General features: G+C 34.6%; 1 protein-coding gene across 15 annotated transcripts in view; it reads left to right on the top strand.

Annotated features, from left to right (window-relative positions):
* LOC138307679 (muscleblind-like protein 1) overlaps positions 1-26952 on the top strand; it is a 281769-nt gene that overhangs the window by 146092 nt on the left and 108725 nt on the right. For 13 of the 15 annotated variants that reach the window (XR_011206032.1, XM_069248509.1, XM_069248506.1 and 10 more), the window contains one exon: positions 10280-10340. The gene's annotated coding sequence lies outside the window, so the exon portion shown is untranslated. Of the gene's footprint in view, positions 1-10279; positions 10341-18285; positions 18677-26952 lie in introns of those variants that run through there. The other 2 variants (XM_069248502.1, XM_069248500.1) reach the window with 2 other exon arrangements.

Here is a 26952-nt window from a genome sequence, read left to right as displayed (position 1 = left end):
TTCATCCCTCACTCTCCAAGGGAACATTTGGAAACACTCGACGCCCATTTACATGAACTGCTGGCCAATCCTTTGTTGCATATATTTGCAACTGCGACAGTGCATTATTATTTTCAGGAAATTGCGTGGTGAGAATTATGGCCCCATGTCTAGCGACCCTCAGTGCCTGCCAAGTGTAGTGCAAAAACCTGGATTCTGGTCCAACTGACATCAATCTATAATATTGACATCGCAAGACCTTTTTATTGAATAGAGTGCATTGTTAATTCTTCATCGATTCATTGATTACTAACATCTTTTTTTTTTTATATTTGTAAAACATAGGTGATTATCATGGCTGCATGATTCAGGACCCTGAACATGGTCTGCATACATTCATCAAAACATAGGTCGCATTGATCGTTAACGCTCAAATGAATTTTATCAAAATTAATGAATTGGTGATAGCAAGAGACTGGTGAAACGAAAAAAAAAAGTCTGAATCATGCAGAATGTTTTAGAAATAGTCCGGATGAATCTAAAAAGAGAAAAAAAGTATAAAAATCTAAAAAGATAAAAATAAAAATCGGTAGAAGGTGAATCATCCAGCGACATGTTAGCAGTTTGATTGTAATTGTGGACATTCTACAACATTGTCGTGAAATTTCCATTTACGGTAATTTGCCATAAATCACTTGGATTATCGGCTATCCCCAGATCGACCTGAGTGATTTGCTTTATGTACAGTCAAAGGAGAAAGGCACATTAGTATTATGGACTGGGATAACAATCGCAAGTAAATTGATATTTTTCAATCAGCTTATTGCGGAATAATGAGTTTTTTGTGTGTGTCGTTGCCGGGGTTGATCCTACACTTGCTTTCTGTTTCCGCTGAAAACTATGCAAAATTTGACACCAGTGGAGTTATGTGGAGTCCAAGTTGAAAACCTAAGGGAACTTGATCAGCAATTGTCACAAGGCTAAAAGGATCTCGGCGTAGAGATTGGTGAAAATAGGGATCAATATCTCAAAGCAGATCATTAGTTTAAGTTTGGAATTTACACACCAGAAAGTGTCTGAAATATCCAGCCTAAACCATCCCAGCGCGAGAACGCAAGTGACATTGTGAAATGATACATGATTTAGCCTTAGAAAGTTGCTCGCCACTGCTGGCATGTAGTAAAGCTGGGATGATATATCGTATGCAAGCATTGTCTTTTTTGTTCCTTACACACAAAAGATCTCCGGTAGGTCAATCTGTGATATTGGCGTTTGGTGATGGATCAGTTCTCTGCCCTTGTTTAGAACTCTCTAATGATGTTGAGGTCGCCAATGTTGATTACCGTGGTAACTGAATGTTTCCTCTGGCTGTGAGCCTGTGTCTTGGTAAGCAGCCGTGATTTATGCACATTCAATAAAACCTAATCAGAAGAGTTGTCTGTAGGCTAGGATTTATTCCTTTACAAAGTAGTCCTCATAATGGTCCCATCAATTAGAGTTTAAAGTCCCCAAGTCTGTATTCCAAGCGAGAGAATGTGACAGGCTGGCTAGACTAAGATTTGTTATATAATGGATCTGCTGAAAATAATATAATTAATTTGGTAACTATGTATTTATTAGGAGATGTAACTTTCCTGAAACACAGTTAGAGGATCATAATTGCAGGGGGGATTACTCTGTTAGATCTCAAAATTCATTATAGAAATCCTCCTTAAGTGTCTGGTGAATTTGAATGTGTACTAGATTAAAAAAAATTATATTTCCTACAAAATAACATCTCAAAGGAAAGCATTGGGATATTGAAAGAACTTGGTATACATAAGTGTGGTTAAGGTGTCTGACCTATTACCTTTAGTCTTTGACCTATTACCCTTGGTCTTTGACCTATTTAACTAATCTTTCAAGGTCAAAATGAGTACAAGCCTATGACTGTAATAGCCTGCGATGTTCAACCTAATCAACCGATTCCTCAGGTAGTTTTTTCCATGTATAAGAACTAGGAAACCTTGTGTTCACCCCACACCTTAAATCCCACCCACCAGTCATCCTGTTTTTAGTGATGAATTAGAAATATTGTGTTACCTGCTTAATGTTGTACCGACTTTTCTAGTATTTCTTGTTTTCTCCTTGTCCCCTGATCTAATTATAATGCTGAATCACTCGTTTATTTGTTTCTTTTCACTACCACACCTGACCACAAGTTTCACGTAGGTGTTGAATGTTTATTGTCCAAGTTTGTAAGTGTCAAATTCACGAATATATAATGACTAAACACACATCAGCCCAATTTTAATTGCCTTTTGTGAATATATAATTTTGATAGTATTATATAACACTGAGGCAAACGGGGTCGCATTCCTATGAAAAAAAATAATAATAATACTTAAAAGTTCCTGATATGCTTTTTGAAAGTATAAAGCAGTGTTAGTTTTGTGTAATGAAATTTTCAATATTATCTTTCAAAAATTTGATTTGAATATTTTTGTCTTAATCAATGTTGGAATTGCTAAGCTTTTTATCTTTACTTCTAACTAAATATTGGTGAAATTGATCTATTGAGTTAAACTGATCAGCATATTTATGAAGTTACCGGAAAATAAGAAAGCAAGTTTTAGTTTACTATAAGCTGTGTATAATTATTCATCAAATGAATTCATGGTATGGTTCAGAAAGGACAATCAGAAATGACAAGATTTCTGATATTGGTCAGAATAGACAAGATTTCACAGTGTGGTTCAGTAAGAGGTGTCAGTATAGACAGGTGTTCCCTATATGGTACTGTAACAGGTTTTCTGTGTATCACAGTGTTATTTATACCTGTAGATAACTCGTTAAAGGTATATAGTGTTGTCTAGGGATGTGTTAACTCCTGTATACACCTGTAACCGTCCAGGTGAGAATCCTAACACGGATTGGTCTCAGTGGGACCTTCAGCCAGACTGGTCAATACTTTGGTACAACACCGGCCATATCTTCGTATTCCGACAACATGAAACAGTTCAAATATTTATGAGATATTAATGATGTGCGTCAATTCTCATCACCATACGAGAGGCTTAGAGCTAATCACGGCCAGACCGAGTCCATGTACAGTTCAATGTCTTGGAAATTATACCATAGCGTCACTGCTTGCTCATGTACAGTTGTGAGTGAGAATTCATTTTGATTTTTTTTCCATGGCTGGCCCAGAATTTTGGAGGAGTATAGATTAATACAAAGAAATGATTTATTCTTATTCCAAGTAGGTCAAATGCATTGTCATTCTTTAATATGTCTATTCCCTATGAGACAAACAAGGGTGTTGATTGATTCCTCATTAACACAGCGTGCATTAATCAGTCATTGTTAGCATTCTAAATTTTAAAATTTTGCAAAGTAAAAGCATCTATTGTCAAAATATAACTATAACTGTATATAATTAATTATGCAATAATAACAGTCCAAAAATCATTGAATAGTTTAATTGTCAGAATTTTTATTTCATCATTTTTCAAAAATTGTCAGGTGATATGCAAGATGTACTATGAATGGTATACAGGGTACCTGAATGGTATACAGGGAACCGTATACAGCCTATTTGCTAGTCAGACACCTGTGTGATTGAGATACACTGTATCATTGCTTCCTAATTGGCATATGGATTTCATTGGTGGAGATGATAAGTTAGAACTACAATTTGCAAAGTAAAACAGATGTACACCTCAGATAGGTAAATAACCTACAATATAGCTCTCACCAGATGTGTATTGGTCAGACAGTGGTCAGTGTGAGACTGGTCAGTGATGTATGAGCTATTAGGGCTGAGCTGTCTGCCAGAAGTCCAGACCATGTCCTTAGGTGACCTCTCTTACTGTAGTAAAATGTCTGCTGGCTATTTCTCATTCAGACTGACCTGACCCTGCATGGGGATATGCAAATAAACAGTGGTCAAATCAAACCAGATGATCTTTAAATAAACAAAGCTTGTACTATATATATATATATATAAACAAGAGGATTTCCTCCTACCTCAGATAATCTGTAGGCTTTATATAGACGAGAAAATACCTTACCTCAGATAATCTGTAAGCTATATATATATAAGGAAATACCTCTTACCTCAGAGAATATGTAGTCTATAAATAGACAAAGGAATTCCTCGGAGGTAACATGTAGGCTAACCTTAGATAATCTGAATGTAGGCTAAATATATATGGGGAATTCCTGTGACCTCAGATTATCTCTAAGATAAATGTATGAAAAGAAAATTTCTCTTCGTCCCAGACAAGAGGATTCCTTTTACCTCAAATAATATGAAGGCTACATAATATAGAAAAAGTCCTCATTTAATTTATGGAATATAAACATCAGGCATTACTTAATGTAAATGTGCTTCAATTGTTGGAATATATAACATATTAATTAACCAATTATCAAAAATAACTCCATTGGATATTGAACAATAATATTTCAGCAGTACTATATATTCTAAACTTTCACAGATTATTTTGTGTGCATTATGGTAGCTGGTACTCTGTGACAGCAGAATGCTAAAAAGGACTTGTAGTAGCTTCCTGTAGGTGAGTGACATCTCTGAGAGTCTGTCATTTTCAGGAGATGTATATTTCCGTATTATTTTTATTTCATCTCAAGATGTCATTGATGTTTCATTTAAGTGAGTGCTTCATTAATTTTTGTTCCAAATTGAAACGAAATGCTAATGAATGTTGAAAGTCAACTTTACTTCGCTCGACGTAAATAAAAGAAATTGAATGTCACATTGAGGCTGTTTCGTTGATTATTTGTTATTATTTGACCTGTTTAATTAATGCTTGAGAAACAATGACAATCAGAATAAAAATAAAAGATTGCCTTATAGTGAATACTGAAGTTTAAGGTTTCTTATAGTTTCTAAAAATACACAATAAAACATGGTTATAACGAATCTCGAGCGACCAACAAAATCACTTCATTATAAGCATAGTTCATTATACACTTATTAGAGACATTTTCAGGGACATTGACAGGGAATGAAAACTACAATGTCTTAAGCATGAATTCGTTGAAAGCATGTTTGTTATAAATGTGTTTTATTGTAATATTTTCAAAATAATTAATATTAATAATCTGATTAGTAATCAGACATGCATACTGTATTATAGCCAACCTAGATCATTTACTACAACAAAAGTACCGTAAAAATTTGCCTTAGTGACCACCATTTTATAAAGACCACCTGCTTAATAAGACAACTACAATAAAAACCTGCCTTAGTGACCACTTCTGTATATAGACCACCAGCTTAATAAGACCAGTCTACAGGAAAACCTACCTTAGTGACCACCTCTGTATAAAGACCACCCTCTTAATAATATCACTACAATAAAAATCTGCCATAGTGACAACCTCTGTATAACCTGCTTAATAAGACCACTACAGTAAAACCTGCCTTAGTGACCACCTCTGTATAAAGACCACCAGCTTAATAAGACCACTACAGTAAAACCTGCCTTAGTGACCACCTCTGTATAAAGACCACTAGCTTAATAAGACCACTACAGTAAAACCTGCCTTAGTGACCACCTCTGTATAAAGACCACCAGCTTAATAAGACCACTACAAGAAAACCTGCCTTAGTGACCACCTCTGTATAAAGACATAATACCAGTACAGTAAATATGCCTAAATGACCACCTTTGCATAAAGACCACTTGAATAATAAGACCACTTCCTTGCAGTCCAATTTAGACACACAAATATAAACACATTTTGACCTTAATAACAAACAAACAGATAAAGACACCTAGCTGGTTGTCTATTTTTCCTTGTCGTTATAAGCAGGTTTAACTATCTATCAAGTAATACCCACACATTCTATTGGAATCTCTTCATCATATCCTGATATTGACTAACAGGTCACACAGCCACAGGTCCTACTGGCCAGTAGTATTGATCTTGCTGGAGTGGTCAGTGTCTGTGTCCTCAAATGACTCCCAGTGGTAACTCTGTCTAGGTCATTATGTCACATTACCACAATAAGTGTGTCCTGAGTCCTCAAATGACTCCTAGTGGTCACTCTGTCTAGGTCATTATGTCACATTACCACAATAAGTGTGTCCTGAGTCCTCAAATGACTCCTAGTGGTCACTCTGTCTAGGTCATTATGTCACATTACCACAATAAGTGTGTCCTGAGTCCTCAAATGACTCCTAGTGGTAACTTGTCTAGGTCATTATGTCACATTACCACAATAAGTGTGTCCTGAGTCCTCAAATGACTCCCAGTGGTCACTCTGTCTAGGTCATTATGTCACATTACCACAATAAGTGTGTCCTGAGTCCTCAAATGACTCCTAGTGGTCACTCTGTCTAGGTCATTATGTCACATTACCACAATAAGTGTGTCCTGAGTCCTCAAATGACTCCCAGTGGTCACTCTGTCTAAGTCATTATGTCACATTACCACAATAAGTGTGTCCTGAGTCCTCAAATGACTCCCAGTGGTCACTCTGTCTAGGTCATTATGTCACATTACCACAATAATTGTGTCCTGATGAGGACAATCATCAAACAGTCTAAGGTCAAATCTGACCACTGGTCAAATCTATACCACAGATTACCTGATGACCAGTCAAATCTTTACCAAGTTATCCACATTCAATGACATTGATTATCCCATAATGGTTACATGTAAACAAGTTCATCAAAAGGATTCCTAACTGACCCAATTTGACCTCTATGCTGGTGTCCTTGGGTGACCTTTTGTGTACTGCAGAGTGGTCAAGCTTTATTGACCATTACTGTGTATCACCTATGAGTGATCAGTCATGTTTGGCTAATCAGATTACTGTGTATTACCTATATTATCATGCTTGAATGACCACTATTGATAATACCTGTATAATGGTCAATCATGATTGGACTGAATACCTGTGGATTAGGTGTAATTAGACATGCTTGACCAGCCAATGCTGTGTATTACCTGTTTTACAGGATCAGTCATGCTTTGCTGATCACCAGCTGTATATTACCTGTGCAGTAAGGCTTTCACACTTGACCGGTTAATTAATACATTACCTGTGTATTTGGTCCAGTTGTTGATTGGATAATAATACTAAATCTGTTTTGTGTATCAGGTTTGTCATGCATGATTTAACACCCATTGTGTATTACCTCTGTATTAAGCCTGTCATACTTAACTGGTCAATGAGTACCTTACCTGTGTATGTGGTCATACTTGATTGAATTTGATAACTTATTGAGGCGGTCATATAAATAATGAGCTGTATACACATACACACACCCTAAGATGTTTATTGATAGGGTGACCAAGGATAAGTTAGGCCATTGTGGCTAATAATTAGTTGATATCTAGGAATTTTATAGTTACGGTCAAGGATTTCTCCAGAAATGTCCAGTATAGAGGGTGACCCTATTCATGAGCAAGAGTGTAATTGTTACAGTGAAGCAGAAATAATCAGGATTTTCTTATTCTAGTTAATTAAAGTCTGGCCTAGTACAGGGATTGACAGTGATTTGGATCATCAGAATGCATGGTTCTGGCTGATATAAAAAAGTGTTCCCCCCTGAAATTTCATAATGAACTGGTCTAATCTTTGATCTAGAAGTGTCTAAATGTGTCGTTAGGGGTGAATGAGTTTAAAGCTCAGTGGTTGACAATGCAATGTATCCTAATTATAGATATATGTGGACTAATTAGTATTGTAATGTCCCAGAATATTGGTAAGTGAGAATTAATACCTATATATATCTACAGTGTATAATAAATATTGGGGACTGACATATAAGCCTAATAAGTATTAATAATAATATGCTCCTGTTAACAGATAATTGATCTGACTTAGCTATATATATAGTGACGAGTGTAATGCTGGATTACACAAAGATAATCCGTAATACTGGAATCAGTAATATTTCCGAACATTTGAAGCCAGAGAAAATTATCAGATATTATAATACAATTTTTTACATATGAAATTATTATTGGGCTTTCATTGCTTTGATGTGTTATATTTCTCTAAAATAATAAATTACATCCTTCATGTTACATGTACGTAATTTTATGTAATCTTATATAGACAGGTGTCCTTTATATACAAATGTCCATTATAGACAGGTGTCCTTTATATACAAATGTCCATTATAGACAGGTGTCCTTTATATACAAATGTCCATTATAGACAGGTGTGCTTTATATACAAGTGTCCATTATAGACAGGTGTCCTTTATATACAAATGTCCATTATAGACAGGTGTCCTTTATATACAAATGTCCATTATAGACAGGTGTCCTTTATATACAAATGTCCATTATAGACAGGTGTCCTTTATATACAAATGTCCATTATAGACAGGTGTCCTTTATATACAAATGTCCATTATAGACAGGTGTCCTTTATATACAAATGTCCATTATAGACAGGTGTCCTTTATATACAAGTGTCCATTATAGACAGGTGTCTTTATATACAATGTCCATTATAGACAGGTGTCCTTTATATACAATGTCCATTATAGACAGGTGTCCTTTATATACAATGTCCATTATAGACAGGTGTCCTTTATATACAATGTCCATTATAGACAGGTGTCCTTTATATACAATGTCCATTATAGACAGGTGTCCTTTATATACAAATGTCCATTATAGACAGGTGTCCATTATAGACAGGTGTCCTTTATATACAAGTGTCCATTATAGACAGGTGTCCATTATAGACAGGTGTCCTTTATAGACAGATGTATTTTTTAGCAGGTTTGACTGTCGTAAACAACATAGAGGATGATGTGCTTTAAGAATGTAAAAAACCTTCTGATTGTCTCACCGTTGTCTGATAATTATAGATGTACTGCAATATAGAATAGCTACCTAGCTACGACTGTAATCCTCGTCTCGTAAAATGTGTATCTCTAACAGATACAGGATGAATATTTTAAACCTTTTCTCGATGCGCAATCTGTCCCAATGTAATGATAAAAACCTATCGATGTATAAAATGTGTATTGACTATATGTACACTGTGTATGTCTCTGGCTGGAGGCAAGTTGCATTGAACACTCATCAGCAGTCGTCGAGCATTGGCCTGGAATGACGGTGGGGTCATAGGTTCAATCCCGGTGGACACTCGTAGTTGATACTATTTTGTTTTATTACTAATATAACATATATTATTAAAAATATCAAAGTTCTCCGTGTCCTTTTGTAGTAATTATGGTCAGTAGAGTCAAAGATAAAAACTACAGTCTAGTATTGGTCCCTCGAGCTGTCTTTTCATTCTGATCCCGATGAACATCTGAAGAAGCAAAGGCATTTGGGACCTGATAACGTCATCGGATAGAACTATATATGGCTACAGCAGTATCCATCGCAATGAGCTCAATTTATAAAACAACGTGTTGGAACTATTTGATGTGACATATAACAGTTAAAAAGCCCCACAAAATGTGTAAATTGTTTCAAAAACTAGAATAAATAAAAATATCACAAAATTAGTATAAAAATATCTGTTTCCAGTATAAAGTTGCACGATTTTGAATATATTTCTGTGATACATTAATGTCTGGGTCACTGTTTCACTGAGCACCATGGAGATGTTTCATATTTAAATCAAGAGTTCAGGTGATATTAACAATGTCTTTTAATTTTGATGTAAGAATCATATTGTATCGGGAGTTTGAATCCCAATGACTGACCACTGGTCGGTGGATTTCTCTGAGTACTCCGGCTTTCCTGATCCATCTAAATCTGGCAATGTCCTAAAATTACCTTGGCTGTTAACACATCAAATTAATAAAAAAAAACAATCACATAGTATTGAGATAGTCTATTCTAATTTCTCATTTATATACAATTTGGATTGGTAACATCTGCCGTTATGGGAAAAAATGCATCTGCACAACAGCTTATAAAGAGTCTAGGTGACCTAGATAGTTACGATCAGCTTAATATTTTCAAGTATACAGTATGGGATACAAGAGTTTAAGTAACAGTGACTGTTGATTTTGACCTCGTAATCATAAACAAACCACAAGTGTAGGTGATGGCAGTTGAAACAGGAAGTGGAAACTGCCACCGTTGACAAAAAACTTCCGAACATCAGTTGTAGGTCATATTTGTATCCTCTTTGTTTGAATGAGAAACCGAAACCTTCCCTGTATAAGGACTAATAGCCAGAAATGCTACTTTGTTCTACCTGTATAATGACACTGGGAAATCAACTTGTGAAACTCTTTTATCTTTACCTTCCTCGTTAGGATGACAGGTATGCCTCGTATCCTAACTTCTATTTATTGTTTTGCAGGAGACCACTGTAGTTGAGTCAGGATTCCAAGAGAAATGGCATTATAACCAAAAGAAAATAGGTGAGTACTTATATTTATTTATCTGCATCATCAGCCTCCATTATAGGTCATGTCCATCCATTTGCATTTTAGAAAGAATGATATTTCTCTTGAACACATACATTAAAATGTATCAAAACATTCCATAATGTCAGCATAATATTTAAGTTAAACTAAACCCTTCCACAAGACAATGCATATTTTTGCTATTTCACATTGATGCTCTGAACAATATTTTTCTTGATCGTCAAGTAGAAATTTTCTTGTTTAATTGTGATCCTTTAAAAATATTAATCATAATTCAAAAGATGACCACAACAGTACATGATTAAAATTTAAAAAGCCCTTTCAAATAATTAGAATAATCAGTAAATAATTTAAGTATGTCCATGCATTCTTTAACAGATGTGATACGAAGATCCAACATCTGTTGACTGTAAATTTAAGTTTTGGAATCTATAATCTTGAGAATTGTAAAAGCAGATTCTAAATAGATTTTCTAAATCATCTAATTTTGAGATGATGATTGATAAACCCATAAATGTAACAAATCTTATTTACAAATCCATCAAAGAAACTGACCGCTACTTTAAACCGTGCCTTACAGGGCAGGCAGTGGACTTTTAAATGTCTTTATATGGCAGACTTTTAAATCCTTATATTGTCCAAATCTCGTTAAATACCTGTACAGGTGAACGAGTGTCCAGGCAGACAATCACCGGGGTTAGGAATCTATCGGTGTATCAATTTCTGGTCAGTATGGTTTTAGTGGTCACATAAAAACCACATTCCTAAGGCAGTGAAGAAACGAAACCTAGATGGCCAACGTTGACCTTTAACCCCAGTGATGACCTTCAGAAGCTTGAGGTCATTGATCTGAACTTATACATACATCCTCTGGTTAGTTTTGAAAACATATACAACACAACCTTTTCACACCTGAAGACATATTTGAATGACTCAATGAATTTGTTCAAAGTTGTGCTTTAATTAGCCTATAATGGCACTTGTATGTTTTTGTTAAAAAATAAGCCATATGTTGGATGAATAATTGTGCTACGTTCTACTGAAAATCCACCATTTTATGTTTTTATCCAAGCTCAAAAATGATGTTTTCACCTGAGCTGGTGTTATCACCCATAAGCGGCCCTTTTGTTTTCATCAAAAAACCAACTCCATGCTTTCATCTTTATTTTCACCTTATGTTTTTTGCCCTAGCTGGTGTTTTCACCCTGTACTTGTAACAGATACACTTGTGTTATTCATCTTTATGATGTAACACCCTTATGTGTAGTAGAAATATTCTGCTGACATATTGACCTAATCCAATGATGGTCAGATAAGTATGTTGACATTATTGCTGATTTATATATTCTGACTAGGAGACGTTGACTTAGACAGGTAACTCACCTGGAACTCTCAGCTAATTAGAGAGTGTGACCATATGTCTTAAGTCAAGCAAACAATCTCAGGTGGTTGTCCTTACCAACTCTCCCATTACAAATTGTTGAACGATTCCAAATTTTCAGGAATGGTCAATAACCATTAATATTAGGTCTAACTAAAATTGTTTCTAGATCTTCTATAAAAAAGCTCTCTAGCATTATTAAGTCCTAGACTGGCCACCATGCAGTCTCAAGGATATCAAACTCAAATCATCACTAAAAAATTTCTTGATAACTTTTGCAACATGTGTGATTCTAAGTTTCAGCCTAAGGGGAGATAATCTAGTATTTAGAGTTTGACTCCAAGAATATTATCAACAATTTAGGGTCTGATGGCCAGGCTTAATAAGTCCTTGCAGGTAATTAGTTAATTGAAATTTTATCAGTCTGAAAGACTACTTCTATTAAAGTTCAATATCAGCCACACCAATAGTTGATAATCTGTCATCTTCATAAGTTTTTGACCCTGAGGCTTGAAGAGTGTTTGAATTATCTTTGGAGAGGGATGATATATGGCGATGGGTATGTTTTATTTTACGTCCTATTAACAGCTAGGGTCATTTAAAGTATGTTTTGTTTTACGTCCTATTAACAGCTAGGGTCATTTAAGGACTTGCTACTTGTTAAGGGAGTGGAGGAAAGGTTGAGGACACGGAGAAAAAATACCAGTCTATGACAAGTACCTCAGGTAACTGCCCCAAGAGGATTTCAAACATGCACATCAGAGATCAAGTGCTAGTGTTAATATGCTGGAGCACTTTCACCACTAGGCCTCCGTAGCCCTTTTTCAGAACCCTCCTAACACCTGGTAACGAGGCGTGTACCTGTATCATTCACACCTGCTTTACCAGAAGTTGTTATAGAGCCGTAACATTTCCACAAAGAAACTCACTTGGATATGTTCATATAGTAATCTTATCAAATGTATTTAAATACGTTTATATGATAAAATGACTCTAAAACCAGCACAGGTAACAGCTTGATCTGAGCCAATAATATGACAGAAGTAAATTTTTGGACTATCATGAAATCAATAAGTTATTCCCCACCACTTGAGTGCTGAATTGATCATGAATATGTAAGATCTGTAAGAACCTTGCTTGTCCGCTAAGCGCCAGTTTAATGAAGCAGACTTCACAAGTGAAAATACGACGGAGAGGTCATGAAAAACTTGCATGCATAATCAATGCTAGAGGTATGACCAAGAGGCACGTTAGCGTGTGGTACCGCGTTACGTCTGCCATCTTTTAAAAATGGCCCACTTCAGTCATACAAGTCGATTCTGATCAATGAGAACTGCTACCTTTGATGATGATCATTGAATGTAATCTTGAAATGTATTGTAAATTATGTAATTAAGAAATCTGTGTGGTTTGTTTAATGACTCAAAGTGCTCTTCCTGATTAGTCAGCAATTGATTTCAACCAATTACTAAATACTTTTATTCCGTGGAAAATGTGCCGGCTGGCAGTCGCTCGGCTCACAAGCTACATTTTCTTAGGAAACTTTAAGATGTAAAAGTTCATTAAAACATTAATCTGAGATATTTTAAGTGTTTCACTACTGTAATTTAAGTAAAAATGATGCCTAATTGAATTCAACGACAATTTCTTTTCTTTTTAAATACAGTATGTTGCAGTTTTCATACTTGGAAGCCGGAAAATTTTAGGCAATTATAATGAAAGAAATTTGCATTCTGAAATGTTTTGAATCTTTTGTTTGTGAAATTTTAAATAGCGTATTGGTTTGTTTACATTATTCTGAGCACTCTTAGTTAAAAATGATATTAAAAATAATTCATCATGAAAGCTAATTAATTAGAGCTGCATGGATCTATAATTTTACTGCTGCATAATCGATAAGGCGGATGGATTAAAATTGTTGAAATTCCAGATAATTTTGTAACATATTTGCAATGCAATAGGAAGGGTTTATTCCAATTCTAATCTCTCACAGAAGCTAACAGCAGCAACACAGATCACCTTTACTTAATGGCGTTAAAAAAGGTACACGTTTAGTCCTACAAAATGCGTAGGGTTGCCGAAAGATTTTTCCAAACAGGCAAATGGTTTCACACTGAAAGTACAAGCCACCGTCGGTAATTTAAGCAGAAAATAACACTTCTGAAATGAAATTGGCTATTTCGCGGGGGACACTGATTCAATACTTAAACACTCTGTACTAGCTATTCTCGCTAAAGTGCACATGGAATAGTGTACACAACATCACACTGTCCAAACTTTTATTGGATCTGTGTCCCAGTACATTTATTTCCCTTTTACTATCAAAGAAAAAAACTTTATTACCATGACGACCGATTTGAATCCTTCCATTTCAGTTTCCTGTTTATTTTCATGTAAATTTTGACTAAATGTAATGAATATTTTCATTGTAAGTGCGGGACTGCTCTCTGACCTAACATATAGTCTCCGTATTTTCTGATTGTATGTCGTGGTATAACTTTGGACTAGATGATAGAAGGACGTAATACAACAGTACATTATACCGTGTCTTTACAATTCAAGCCGTAGAGTACACAATGGGAGTGTTTAAGGAAATAAAGCATCAAGTGCAGATATTTATTAGAAGACGGAAGAATTGCGTAAAAAGTTCCCAAAAAGTCTATTCACTGTATATTCAAGGTGTAAAACAAAATATATGACTGTCTTAGTCATGTTTGATGTTTCATAAAGAATAATTTCAATACCAGATCATCATTGGTACAGCTAGTAATCATAGTTTGTACGAAAAAACATTTTATCATACTTTTGAAATTTATTGGCAGTTTTTGTTCACAAATCCGTTATAGGTCATTCTGGTTCTCTTTACACAAAAGCATTGGAAGAGATTTCCTGCTTGGGTTAAAAATAAATTGTTTATGCATTGTTGGCAAGACATTACTCTGTCAAAAGAACAACATTTTATTGTAAATTTTTGAGAAAAGTTGTCCTTCTTGAACGGAAAGACGGTAAACAACATTTTGTTTTGTTCCATTTCAATCATGTACAAATCAATCACCCAAACTAACAATATTATATCTATAATAACACCTCATCATTCTAAACAGAATTAAACAAATTTCCGTAAGTCAATTTTTTAAAACAAATTTATTTATTCTAGTTTAACTTTGTATACTTAGATTCATACAATTTTCGAGTCCTAAAACTTAAAATGATAAAACTTTGAACATTAAACAATTTGATTTAAAGCATTTTGTTCTTGGTGTCATTGACAAAACTTTCTACTTTATTAGACTTGATTAATTCATCCCGAAACTCAATTGAAATATCATTTTTCTAGGGTCACAAATTCTATTTTGTTAATTTATACAATAAAACAAAGACACAATACAAATTAAAAAGATTTAATGGAAGTTTATTAACTTCACATTATAAATTTTGGCATTTCTTAGCGGCTACTACTCTTTTAGCAATTAATTTAGATATAATTATTCCAATTTAATGCACCTTACATGTGGGGTTATTAAAGGGACATGAACCTTAAATAATTTGTTCTGTATGCTTAGATATGGTTTTCAGATATTTATTGAATATTTTATTACAATGATTGGTTATCTAAAACGACAGAAAAACATGGGGAATACCTACCTCAAAGATGATAAAAATAGACCGTCATATTCTATATTTGGAACATAAAACGAAAGCTGGTCAAAAGCGAGGTTATACTGAATAACAAACTTGCTGACATGACAAGGAATATTAGTTTTCCACATTTTAAGATTATTTTCTAATTTACGATGGTTGAAAAATGAAGTTTAAGCCATATGTTATAAAATTATTTGTATTTATAGCATAAGAATGATAAGTCAAAAGTCAAACGAGACTTTTCATTCGACAGGGCACCCCGAAGGGAGGATTTATTGCACATATGTACATCACGCAAGTATAAAGTGGGGAGTTGCTCCCGTCTCTTGCATTTCAGCGATCCATTTATATTTACCTACTTTCCCAATCGCGCACGTTACTGACTCTTGACGTACACTGTTTTCTATCAGAATTCGTTTGTGTTCGCTTCACCCACGTTTTTGACCCACCATTATATTTACATATGTGCAGTGCATTGTGGGAGGTCACTAAAGTTCAACACTGCTATACTATCGTTACAAAATTCGACCGGGCCGGTTCAAAATACAGAAAGATGCAATTTCCATTATAATTATTTTATTTGACACATTTGCACAATAACTGATATATATTACTTAGGAAAGTATCTGATACATCGTAAATATGTATTTTACTCAAATTTACATGGTTTATTTAGGATCATGTTCCTTTAAGTTCCAAAAATATGTATGTCCGTATTCGGGGATAAAATTCAAATATGTTAAATTATAAGGCCAGCTTACTGGTAAGTGAAAGGTATAGAGAGAGAGGAACGTATGGAAGTGAAGGGTAGAGAGTGAGAGAGGAACTGAGAGGGAACGTAAGGTAGTGAAGGGTAAAGAGAGAGAGAGAGAGGAACTCTGAGAGAAACGTAACAATTAATGTTCAGAACGGATTACAATGACATATAGGAAGGACAGATTGTCTTGTCATGGTGAGGCTGTATTTTATAATCATGTGACTTGTTAGCGGTGATATATAGCACCGTGGGAGTCTAGTCTTTCCGACACCAAAATATAGGGTTAGTACACTCTCATGCATACCGTACTCTGCCTAATAAGGCTATAGGTAAGTTATGGCTCACCCGTCCTCGTAGATTCCTTGGAAATCATTAATCTGACTCCATTTCCACCAAAAAATATGAAATAAACTCATTTTCCTTTCCCTATAACCATATTTCCCATCTATGAATTAATGCTTCAAAATGTATAAGTTTTTTCTTTCCTTCAGATTTTTTTGTTCATCAGCAAAACATAGCCATGTCATTGACCTTAAGATAAAATTTATAAATTCAAGTAGCAAAAACCACAACTGAAATAGTATAATAGAGAGTACAGTCAAACCTATATAAGGACCTCCCAAGGGACAAGTATAGTCTATATAGCCAAGTAATGTCTTCATATATGTGTCAAGTTCTGGTGGAAGTGTCCATTTTGGACCCTAATAAAGTAGTCTTAATATACAGGTAGTCATTTTACAGAGGTGGTCACTAATGTATGTTTTACTGTATTCATAAACTTGTAAAAGAAAGCAGTCTTAATATACAGGTAGTCATTTTACAGAGGTGGTCACTAATGTATGTTTTACTGTATTCATAAACTTGTAAAAGAAAGCAGTCTTAATATACAGGTAGTCATTTTACAGAGGTGGTCAATAAGGCAGGTTTTATTGTATTCATAAACTTGTAAAAGAAAGCAGTCTTAATATACAGGTAGTCATTTTATAGAGGTGGTCACTAATGAAGGTTTTACTGTATTCATAAACCTGTGAAATAAAGTAGTCTTAATATACAGGTAGTCATTTTATAGAGGTTGTCACTAATGTAGGTTTTACTGTATTCATAAACTTGTAAAATAAAGTGGTCTTAATATACAGGTAGTCATTTTACAGAGGTGGTAACTATGGCAGGTTTTACTGAAAATTTATATGTCCCTATACCATATAGTACTGTGTGTAGCCACCTCTTTTTACACCTGTAAATTAAGACCGGTGTTTCCTCGAAGTGTCTTTATATATAGGCCCTAGTGATAACTTCCTGCTCCTTTGACAGCCCTTTGAAGGACCCCACATCTCACCTCTCTCCTCAGGACCATCATTTCTCACCCTGGGGCCAATCAGACCCACCCCAGTGTCGGCCTTACTTTCTCTGTATCAAAGGCTGCTGTATGTGTGTGTGCTGTAATGACTTTATTAGATGTAGATAAGAAGCCTCCTGGCCCTAATTCCTACTATGTGTATCAGCAGCTTCCCTACACAGTAGTGTATCACATTTTCTCATGGATTAAATACATACACCAAAATGTTACCATAAAAAATCAGTATTTATTAGAACAAATTTTAAAATTTTGAATTTCAAATGACAAAACTCAACTTTGATAATGGTTTATTATACGAGATGGGATTTCTGAGTTGTTGAATCACCGGTGATTGAGACTAACGGTAGCTATCAGAATTAAGTTTGATGATAACACACACAGACAGCCGATTATCCCTTTATACTTAATACACCCTGCTAGATATAGACCTTAGATCATCCAATAATTCCATGTGAATCTTCATAGATTACTCACAAGTTCAGATCAACAGCCATGTTCAAGAGGTCGTCAGAAATGAGTCGAAGGCCACTTGAAATGTTTTCAAACAAGGAACACAGAACATAAGTATATATATGTATATTTGACATAGAGATAAAAGATGTTCGGTTTATAAGCGTACAGGACGAGGTTGAGATAGCGATACAGATGTATACCTGTGCTGAGCACCAGTTACAGGTACCTGCATTAGATATTTATCTTCTATTATATACTGTTAGATTTGTGCGCGGCTATAGATATGCAGCATGAGTCACGGCAATGACTATAGGTAGGCTGTTGTAGCCGCGCTTGTCACTGATGGTTTTAAAAAATATAGTCTGAGTCTATTGAGCGTTTGAGTCACATGCTGTTTTGTCTGGAGCTATCAGGCCGTCTTGGGACCTTGTCATCATTCTTGCAGGGCTTGGCGGTTGCTTCGTTTCAATATTTATTCCTTGGTTACGAGTGGATCTACATAACTCTGTGCATACTGACATCACAAATGAGTGTTCTTTTACAAGAAAGTTTACCCTCTTAAAAGAATATTGACTGTGACGTCATCGTTTGTCCACACCTGAACAGCGAGATTTGAACTGGGACAGTTGATAAGACAGACAGACATGTGCGAGGAAAGGTGCATCGAAATATTGTCTGTGTAAGACGTTTTTATAAAACTTGTGATAAGGAAACTTAATGGCCTTGTGCAGATCTGCAAGGTAAGATTGGTGTGCAGTTTTAGTCTCTTAAAGCTTGACAAATTTTCATACACTTTGACGAATTTTCACACAAATATCTGAAAAAATTACACGTTTTCACAGGAATAGGAATTTTAAATGTGCTATTTCAACCACTACTAAACGTATTAACTTATAAATCAGTCTTAATAAAAGTTAATTAATTATTTTTAACTTTTGTTTTTTGAAAATTGTTATTTATACAGCATGCCTTATATATGAGTTCCGCTTCAGTTAAATTAATTTTATGTTATTGTGAGCATGTAAATATGGAAAATTTACCGGTTTGAAATATAGATAATTTTTCCAATAATTCATCATAATTATAAAAAAATCATTTACACAATATCTTAATTTTTGGAAATATAAAAGAACGGCTGTTTAATTGAAGTTAATGCATTGAGTTTATTTTCTATCAAAACTACTGACGGTTGTACTTTAAAAATTATTATTTTCATAAGATAATTAAATCTGTTTTTGTATTTTCTTCAAAGATGGTAATGAGAATTTTCAAGACATTCACTGAGAAGTACACTTTGTATGCTTTATCACAAAGTATTGAAATGGAATTGGATATGTTAAGCTTCTTGGGTTGTGGTATTGATTTGAATAAGAATGACGTATAAAATGAAATGGATCCTCGTTATATTTTCCAGCCGATGTTACGTAACATTAGATATTGCATTTATTTTGCAACGAAAACTATCATAATATTTTGTTCATAAAAATGTGTTTCATTACAACATTGACAAAATACTATTAGCAATATGAATTCAGAACCTGATTTATTAGCTGGAAAATGAGTGAAATACAATTATAGACATTTTCACTATGTTATTTCTGGAAGTTACATGGTCTTAATAATCACATAACATTTCCAGAAATTTGATTTCCAGTAAAATTTAATTATGTTTCCATTGCTTGCCTCTCTTACCATTCTACACCCTTTACTTTGCATCTAGCTATTATTGTGACTTGCCTTTCTGCACTCTAAAGCTATTCCAAGAATTCCAAACCAAAGTACAGCTATGCACATATCCGCATAGCGGTTTCTCACAAAATATTAATGTATTATCATTTCCAAGCACTTTCTTTATCCTTGGAATCTGATGCAGGTCTGCAGGTTTCTATCCAATTACCTGTAAAGTTAAAAGCAATTAGATTTCTGATGGTATTTTTGGCAGAATGGAGTTTAAATATTCAAATATGAATTTTGTATTAATAGCTAACACACAAGAATCTACATAGATCCTATCATTTTTAGTTGTATAGATATATATACTCACTATTTCAATATATAAAACATATCATTATGTAAAACTATAAGTCTATAATATGCTAATAAAACTGATTGAAAATTTTCTAAAGTATTCCATGTTGATTAGATGCTTAATTGGCCTCCTCCAGGGCTGGGGAAAAGAGAAGAGTTCTCCTGATCCAGCTAGTGGCCACCCAAGTCTACAACACTGAATTCTTAATTAGAGGAATATTTTGTATAATTGCATTGCTTCCAATCTGTGAAAGCCTATTATCTATCTAATATGATATGTGTATTTATATGTACTAGTTGGTTATGGGATGAACTATCTTGTTTCCTATTTTATTTCATTGGTCTATAACCAAAATCACAACTGCTGTAAAACATCTGTGTTAGAAAACCTTCAACATAGGTTATCTATAATATATTTACTGCATAGGTTACAAGACTTTGTTGAAAGCAGCATTTAATAGGACTGTAAACACCATGCAGGTAAAAATTAATATTCCTCGTTAAGGTGAGTCATGAATTCAAACTAATGTAATTTATATATTTTCAAAGAAAGGTGGACGGATACTTAGAGGGATGCTAATTATGGCCCGTAGAATGTACTCCAATTTTATAGCAAATAAAAAAACATCATGTGATTCTGGGCTATGGCTGTTGTTCTACCTATACTTTTACCCAGAAGACAATTTTTACTGATTATCCATGGTATCCCTAAAAAAGTCCATAATAAATTAATTAAGACCTGAGCTCTATATAGTGAAACTTGTCTATAAAAACCATTTCAATATAACAAAACTTGTCTATAAAGAACAATTTATCTGTAACAAAGCCTGTCTGAATGTTATCCTCATATTACATAAAAACATTCACATCTAATGGGACTGAAGGTTGGATATGATAAGTGAACACCATGACTTTTGTCAATTCAGGGGAGATAATTTGATTCAATTTTGATTGAAATTCTGACCGTATAAAATATGATTATAGTTTCAATGATTAAATCTCGAAAATTTGAATAATGGTGGAATATTGGAAATGATAGAAGGTAAAAAAAAAGGTCAATGTTGATTCATTAAAAGCGAGCTCACAAATTATTGTACACAATTTATATTTCAACTTTCATCCACCCTTTCATTGGGGAAATTTTGTGATATTCAGTCTATATAGACAGAGATGAATTAAAGACAGCCCCTGGGAATTTGTGTCTGGTATGTGATCCATCAAAATATGAACTAAAGATTGCCTTAGTGAAAAATTTGATTCGTAGCTAGGTGAAAATTCTTGCTATGGGGCATCTTCAAATGGTTCAAATGTGTATATGATATTGACAGCCATGATGATCACTAGAATCTCTGTCCATAAGTTTCTCTTCAGCAATTCCTTAATGTGACTGCTATAACTTCCCTTTCGTTTTCGCCTTTGATCATGGTTTTGAAATAACGGAACTTGAGTGCTACATGGTTTGTTGAGTCAATAATATAGCTAGTTTGCACCAGAAACATGTTGTTAGGTGAATCGACTGCGTGAGAAGGGTCAGAATTCTGTGAATATTTGTAAGTGCACATGTTGCTGCGGTTCCTTTCCTCCTTACATTGGTATATAACAATGATGACTGTACCAAATCTGACTACAGGGGGCGCCACTGTCAACATATTATGTCATGTCTATAAATAGATTTATGAATTGTCAAAATGTCCGTCAAGACTTCGGCTATAGGATTGCCATACCTTTAGATTAGGTCTTGTTGAATAAAAAAATTTTTTAAAAAGTTTGATCTTAACTAACTGAAGCAACTACTGATTAAGAGAAGAAATCGGGGCCAGGGTTTTGTCTTTCGCTGGATGTAGTTTACCCTAGTCGGTCAGTTTAAAATTTGGTTTGACCACAAAAAATTAGGTACTATTGGATCAGGTTGCTGTGGTTAAAGTTAAAAATAAAATCATATTTAAAGTATATTTAAAAGAGACCGAATTTAAAAAAAAAATTGAGTGACTTGCTTAAACCACAGTCTGGTTTGGAACGGGATTGAGTGTAGGTGACTTTTATATGTACTCAATAGTGCATTTAATGCACTTTAGACTGCTGTGCAGTGCAGCGCGCCATGTGGTGTGAAAACCATGTGTTTATCTAAGTATGAAGTACTTTTGTGTTGTTGACTGGTATGGGTGGAACTCTGTGAGTTGGAGGGGTAAAGGGATGTATTGTTTAATGTCCGATATAATAACACCCGTTAAACAGTAGCAGTATTGTCCATTGTGTAAATCGACAATAGAGAGTGCTGTTAATATGAGTAACTGTACACATGAGATCATTTTAAGGTTGTATTGTGTATGAATGTGTCACTACTGCTGATACACACACAAAAACGTTTATAATTTCTTTTTCTCATATCCTGGAATGTTTTAATTCACTGATGAATGTGCCAGTAAGGATATTCAACTGTAAACAATTAAGTTTTAAATGTACAGGTATTTAACCGCTAACTAACGACCATATATATTTAACATCGGGCTGCCACTGTGAATTGTAATTGCAGGGAAAGTTTTAGGCATTATAACATGCTGGTTGTGAATGTATGTAAATGTGGGACTGCACACAACCTTACAGATATCGGTCAGGTATCGCCCAGGTAATATATCTTTTGTACTCTGTGACTTGTCAAGTGTTTCGGATCTGCAGATCAAACAAAAGGTCTCACCAACGTCATCATCACTGCCTTTAACTGTCTTAATGCTATTTCTTTTTGTAATTTAATGGTTTTCTTCTGTCGCCATGACACTAAGCTGTCCTTATATGACCTCTGGTTCCGAGAAAACAAAACAAGAAAAACAACATGTCTAGTTTCACTTTGTAAATTTTCACTATATGCCCTTTTAGTTGTGGTGGTCGTGTGGTTATCCAGACATGTTACCACAATTAAAGCTATCCACTTCTGAGTCATGAGTTTGAATCCCATACTGGGGCAGTTGCCAGGTAATGACTGCTGGTTGAGGATTTTTCTCCGGGTACTCCGGCTTTCCTTCACCACATAAACCTGTCATGTCCTTGCATGATCCTGGCTTTTAATAGGATATTGAACAAAATAGTCCCCAGCCGTGAAATTGAAGTGATAACACATATATGTAGTGTTATTGGTACATGTCTGTCCCTTCCTGCCCCATCCTTTTCTTCTCATCCTGTCTAGATTTCAAAATGGAAAAGAACTTTGATGTCTTATAAAAAATTCCTGTGCATCATAGCAAGAGAATTTCACAGAGCGGTTTGAAAAAAAAAGAAAAAAAAATACATTCGAAAAGAAAAATCAACAACATGGTATTAAAAAAAAATTGACTGAAACATATGTCAGTTATAATTTGACCTTTAAATGTGGTGAAGTTGACATATCAATACAGGTGTTTCATATCCATGGACAATACTGACGTCCTGGCTAGTAGGAAGAAGGATTTTATTGTTGTATGGCATGTACCACTGTATCTATCAGTCTATTGATGGTATCAAACTGTTCTGTTTTTGTTTTGTCTTGTCCGACTCGATCCATGCTTGTTCATCAGTGACATTCATTACCCCATAACCGCCAGATCCTGTCCAATGGTCATGTACTGATGCTTTATATATCCATTAATAAAGATATGTTCCATTTTAAATTTACATGAGGTGTATTTATTATCATCTACATCTATTTTCTGGGTGAACACTTTCCATTGTTTTGTATTATGGCTAAGTCTAATAATTTATATACTCCCACTCTCTATATACATAAGCTTATGACATTTATATAGGATTTATTAGAGGTCAAGGGTCAAAGTCGGGATTTTTCACACATGGTTAAATTGTAGATAACAATAATAAACATTTCCTTTGAAGATGTTGTTAAAAGTGATAAAACTATATTTGTATGAATGAAATAAATCTTGTAGTAAAACAGGTCAACTTCATTAAAATGCAAGAAATTTAATGTATAAATTGCTGAAATTTTATTTTGAAAATTTTCTGCTTTTGTTCGTTAAGTTAAACCCTCCCTGTCGTCTGCTGGCTATACTGAATACAACTGTCTGGGCATGAAGCTTAAAATTTCATAAATGACAAATCTGAAAAGATGTTAGTAAAAAAATGATAAAGATACAAATGTTCAACAAAAAAGGAAATGAAAACTCCTGAAGAATTTGAAACAAGTAATCAAAAGCGTAAAACGAGTCTATTTGTCTGTCTGTGACAAGATATATTTAAATGGCTGGGATATGGGATGATGTAACATCTATTGAAGAGGAGACACCAGTAGTCCAGCACCTTGATTGATGTCCTATTATAATTGATTGGGAGCATATAGGTTATCTCAATCCTCAAGAAATACACGTTCTTTAAAAAATTACTCGAAAGTTTATCTAATTGTTTTCCGGTGTGAAAAAATTTGGTTGTGTTTGATGGATAGACTGACTCAACCATCCATCTTTTTTCCGCCCCCCTCCCAGATTTTTTGTTCTGCTCCAGTTGAATCTGTGTGTCCTGATTGATAGCTGTGGTGGATATGTACGTTGAGTGGGGGAGAGGGGTATCAGAAAACATTAAGGATATATCAGTAACTGTGTTATATCTTATTTGATGAGGATTTTTTCTGTTTTCAACTTTTACCAATCTAAATTTAATTTGCTAATGCTTTTCCTACAGGAACTTTATAAGATGACCCTGATTTACCCCATCTTCAAAAACCAGGTAAATCATGCAGAGTCATTCAGTCTGCAAAGTAGTCTTTAAAAAAGTTGCCTTTTTTGGGCAATTTTGTTATATTCAGATACTAAAACATCATCCATTTGAAACTTTGGACATTTGCGTCCATGCATCCCTTGTTCGCTGTGTAGGGGTTGATTTTGTTTGGAATATTATCCAGTCCGGAGATAATGTCTTATCCAAAGGGAGATAAGTGCAGGGAGATTCACACATAACGCCAGGAAATTACTGTTGGGTATCAGACAGGGTTATCTCCTAGATTTCCCTCCTTTAGTCTCTATTTTTGACCTTCGGCCACAGGTCACATTTCAATTGACTGCTGACATCGGAAATAATAAACCCATAATCCCCCATAATATAGAGATAGACTAACCCACCGAAAAGATAGATCATTCCATTCTGTCGGTGAAGGTTAGAGATAAAATGTCCAGTGATGATTTTCTGCCCTATATATGTTTGGACAATGGTCAGTGTTGGTTGTACTATCATGGATTACATTTTCAACATGCCTTAAACATGGAGGTCAGCCCACAGGTAAGTTACTTAGCAAGCAATGATGGTAGAATAGGGATGGGGGGAGGGGGGAGTAATGACAATAGATAGAAAGTGGTAGAATGGGAATGGGAGTGTGGACAAGGAAAGGTATAATAAATTGGAGGTAGTAGAATTCCTAAAAGGGTAATGGGGTTTGAGAGTTGTGAACATGTACAGTAGCTGGCCATTGAAGAATCTACCAAATATGTGATTGAAGATATCTGGGTTTGAGTTAGGAGTCTCCCTGTTAAATAGAATAAGCATTATTAAGGTTTTTAAATGAGGCGATTTTATAAAGATAAAACCTTTACTGAATTTAATCAAAAAACAAAGTTATTAGAAATTGATATTTTTTCAATCAAATATTTAATCATTATTATTATTTAATTTAACGGTTCTTACCTCAAATATATTCAAATAAAAATATTGATTAAAACTTGTAAACATGTACCTAAATGTTACAAAATCTCGTGTTTTCAGCAGAATATCTGTTCTTTATGTTGCTCATTAATATATTAATCACAATGTTCCAATATGTGGGTACATCAGTGATAATATCAAGTGCCATGCCTCTGATCCCGATCAATTCGTATCCAATCATCCGCGATTGTAAACCTCCCACCGTCCAATCAAATTGTAGGGTTTCCAAACACCATCAGATATTTTTATTTCGTGATGAAATTCAGTCACATGATTTCATATCGCAGGAACCATACATATTTAATCAGTAATATATGTCATTTTGTATAGATGGTCTGTACGATGCATCAGATGAATCGGACAACCTCAACCATCTCAGTTTGATGTGGAATGGGATTTGCATGCAATCTTTACATTTTATCTGGGATGAATTTGTATGATACAATGTGATTTCATTTCACTATACTAGGAAGTATTTCACATATTATCACTGTTTGATTTTGTATGTTGTTGCGTTACCAATAAAGTACACTTAGTGAGCCACATGAGCATAGACCAGTACATTTCTCCACAGGTTAAAAATGACAATACATTCTTCATAAGTCCACATTGGAGATATTCACTATAGATTTTATGTTGGATGATATTCATTACTAACTCTAGTCTGTCCTGGTTTTTCATTTTTGTGTCCCTACCATGACCAAGTTGGCAGATAGGGCATACAGTGTTATAGTCGAATGTGGATTTCCCTGGAATGAAGGATTGGCTGGGTTCTGTTGTCATGGGCCCTCTGAACGTTATGTTTTACCAGTGTTTTACCTGTGTTTTTACCTGTGTTTTACCTGTCTTGATTGATATATTACGTATTCAGACCTTGAACAGATAGTGCTAAAAGAAGAAAGTGCAGAAAACCTCACACTTTCCAAAAGTAAACACCGACATGACTTGTCTGTTATCTCCTGTGATATATATTGATGGTATCGGTGATATATAGATATATGTATACCTAGTAATCCTTAGTTGGTAGGTTGTACTCAGGTTGACAACGATTCACCACATATCTGCGTGTCATCTGTCTGGAAATTTTCAACTTTTTTTTTCTTGTATCCTGTAAGAGATTGTCAGTTCTCGCTTAATCAAAATTAACGAAGCAGACTTGTCGTGTCATTTTTAAACACCCACACCTCAGATCCTGGCAACAAGAGTATTTTAGATTTCTTCTTGCAGGAATTGTCACCCCTCAAAAGCTGTTATACATTCTAAACAAACAAAAGGAAAGTTTGGAAGTTTATACTAATTGCTACAACAAGAC

The sequence above is a fragment of the Argopecten irradians genome, chromosome 14 (genome assembly GCF_041381155.1).
Source record: "Argopecten irradians isolate NY chromosome 14, Ai_NY, whole genome shotgun sequence".
In the NCBI taxonomy this organism is placed as follows: domain Eukaryota; kingdom Metazoa; phylum Mollusca; class Bivalvia; order Pectinida; family Pectinidae; genus Argopecten; species Argopecten irradians.
This window is presented reverse-complemented; position numbering and strand designations above follow the sequence as displayed.